At 32.5% G+C, this 3,420-nt stretch overlaps 1 pseudogene; it reads left to right on the top strand.

The window, feature by feature from the left end:
• Positions 1-710: 710 nt before the first annotated feature.
• On the top strand, positions 711-2,955 carry LOC129899898 (amino acid transporter AVT6C-like; annotated as a pseudogene).
• Positions 2,956-3,420: the final 465 nt, after the last annotated feature.

Genomic DNA, 3,420 nt, shown 5'->3' with positions numbered 1-3,420 from the left:
ACATACAATTTCTACCTGTTAACAACTGGGAAACCCACCAATAACATTTTTCCTCTCTGTGGAACTGCTTTGTTAGCACAAACTACACCCTTTTTTTTTTTTTAACTTTGGCCCCATGAAAATGACCATCACCCCATCTAAAAAAAATACAATCATTTAAAGAAAACCCACCATGAGATCTATAGAAGAAACATTAGTAATTAACTAGTATTTAAGAAAACCCATAAAAATTCTTATTCTTAATAACTAGAAAACCCACCAAAACACATTAAATTGCAGATTTTATATGCTCAAAACTTCAATAAACAAAAACTATAGAACCCTTATTTCAATTTTGACTTTAAAAACTCTAAATTGCAAAGATTTATTATCTAAGAAGAAGTAAATTTACCACTTTTGCTTCTATTTGACGCTAGGTATGTAGAAGAAAAGTTCGATTTTGGGCATAAATTAGAAAGAAAATCAATTTACATTTTTGATGTTTATTTTGGGTGAAGTGAGGGAAAAGAGTGTGAGAGAGGAGGGAAATAATAGAAAAGAAGGCAAAATGAAATAATAAAGAGAGGGAGTGAATTTTGTTTAAGTGAATTTATAGTTTAGTCTCACTATAGACTTGCACCATTATGATAATTAAAGTTAACTGATTGGTCAAATCTTTCAAGACATACCAAAAATTAAAATAACTAATCATAGAAGAAGGAGGATCCATGATGGATCCGACCAGGAATGGTACCGAAGGGCACATCCCCCTGCTGGCAGAGAAAATCTCTCCGACGAGAGTGATAAGGAGGACAGTGTTCAATATGTCAACAAGTATTATTAGTGCAGTAATTATGTTAGTCCCTGCAACTATGAAGGTCTTAGGTGTCATTCCTGCCTTCGTATTGATCGTTCTTGTTGCTATATTAGTGGACATAAGGTAGATTTCATGTTGAGGTTCACGTATGCTGGCCTATCGACAATGTATGCTGGATTGATGAAAGAAAACATTGGAAAGATAGGTTCTTTGACAGTACAAAATGTGTAATATAGGTTCTTTGACAGTACACAATGAGTAATGATCACCACCGGAGGAAGAGTTGGATCCAGAATTTTAAATCTCTAGATGTCACCCTGCTTTGAACAGTAACCTATGACAAAAACTTCAACGTACAACAAGATAATACTTAATATTTATTACCAAATTTGCATACAAAATTTAGACTTGTTTTGTTGGTCAAGTAAAGATATTTACTTACAAGAAGTCTAGAATTCTAATCTAGTTATTAACAATTCTTTTTTCAATAAAATCGCTACCTATGTCTTGGATTATTTTTTTTTGTAAAAAAATAAAACCACACAACAAGGCTGAACTTGTATTCCTACGGAAGTAAACCTAAACTTTAACCACTGGCAATACAAGAATTATTATTTCTGTGGGTGCCAGTTTAATATTTATACTTTTCTTATAAATATATATATACGAATATACATGTATATACATATTTTCAATCGAGACCGTGGGTAGCGTGGCATCCCTCGGAACAACATAGATCGGCCCTGATCACCACTCTGGGTTGCTTGATCACGTACCTTAATATTATTGGTATGTTTCATTCTTTAAAAAAAATTGCTTGCATTGTCCTTTGCAATGCCCAGTTGACACTTATATTGAATTTTGAGTTCATACTTTTTCTGTTGTATGTTGATTTCTATGATCAGGATATGCACTTTCTGGTCAAGGAGAATATCTTGGTGTTCTTCAACAGTGGTTTGGGATACATTGGTGAAATTCACATAATTTAACAATTCTTTTGATTGTCTTGTTTGTTATTCTACCTCTTCTTCTATACCGACTTGTAGGTAACTGCATATTGCCTTCTGTTCCTTAAATTCTATCAAAGTTCTTAGTGTTACTTGTGTTTAAACAATTTAAGGTATTCTCTAATAATTTGTTTTTCAATAATTGTAGAATCTTTGTGATTCATCTCAGCAATAGCAATTATCCTAGCAATTATGTTTGTTGGTATATGTTCTATAATGGCAACAGTTGCAATTGTACAAGGGGAAATAATAAGGACAAGAATTCTACGAGAGCTAAAAAGTAGTACTTCCTCCTTTAATCTTTTAAATGTCATCCCTATTATTATAACAACTTTTATATTTCACTTCAGTGGTAAGAGACATATATTCATTACATACTATGTCAATTTTATTTTTCGTAGGAACAGAAATTGCCAATACTGATGCTGAGTTAACTTTTCTAATACAGTTCATCCTATTGGAATTGATTTGAGGAAACCTGCAACTATGACCACTGCAGTCAAGATTTCACTAGCACTTTTTTGCAGCAATCTATTTCTGAATTGACATTTTGGGTACCTTTTGTTTGGAGATTCAATAATGTCAGACATACTTGTGAATTTTGAAAAGTCCTTTGGCACTTCAGCAATCAGTTAAATTTTAGATGATGTCGTTCGTCTAGGCTATGCACTTCATATTTGATGCTGGTATTTCCTCTTTTAAACTTCTCCTTAAGAGTCAATATAGCTGAGCTCCTATTCCCTAAGAAGCTATATTTTGGCAAATGACACCAATCGATTCGTGTGTCATACATTGATCTTTTTAGTCTACTCGTACATAGCTGCAATTGCTATACCATCCATATGGTACCTTTTCCAATACATGGGATCAACTTTAAATGTTTGCCTAGCCTTTATTTTTCCTAGTGCACTGGCTCTAAGGTCTTTATCTCTCTTTCCCTCAAACTTTTACTCTTTAAGAAATCTGAATGAACTTGTTTACTCTTTTTTTTTTGTGATGAACATGTATCGTAATTTCTTGTTTGACAGGGATGTCCATTGTTTATCTACAAGAAAAGAAAATATCATCACAGTTTTCATGATATTTTTAGCAGTTGTCACAAGCCTTATAACCATTGCTACCAACATCTACAACATGACTGGAAATAGTTGATAACTTTTATCTTCATCATGAGTATCTTTTATAATTGTAAAAAAGCTTTGGCAGATGACTTTGTGTGTATTGTTTTCATGATATCTATGCGAATATAAAGAATTCTCAGATCAATCTTGTTATTGGCATAAATTATTGTAGTGTGAACTACTCCCAAGCTAAGTCCTAATTGAAAAAAAATGTTTTTTTTATGAAGTTAATATTTTAGTAAGTGGTCAACTGAATGAAAACATTAAGAAATTATTCAACTGAAAAGCCACAGTACTAATTTCAACTATCAACTAATTCTGATCCCTAACCAATCATTACCCACGGCAGCCGAGTTTAGGCCATGGTAATACATAAATATGCTCTTTAACTTGAATTTAGTTTGCATTTATTTTCTCCAACTTTAGGTTTGCACAAATAGACATTTAAAGTTGTATAAATTGAACAAGTAGACACACATGACCTACATGACATAAT

Source organism: Solanum dulcamara, chromosome 8 (assembly GCF_947179165.1).
Source record: "Solanum dulcamara chromosome 8, daSolDulc1.2, whole genome shotgun sequence".
Classification (NCBI taxonomy): Eukaryota; Viridiplantae; Streptophyta; class Magnoliopsida; order Solanales; family Solanaceae; genus Solanum; species Solanum dulcamara.
Note: the sequence above shows the minus strand (reverse complement) of the source record. Positions and strands in the feature narration are given on the sequence as shown.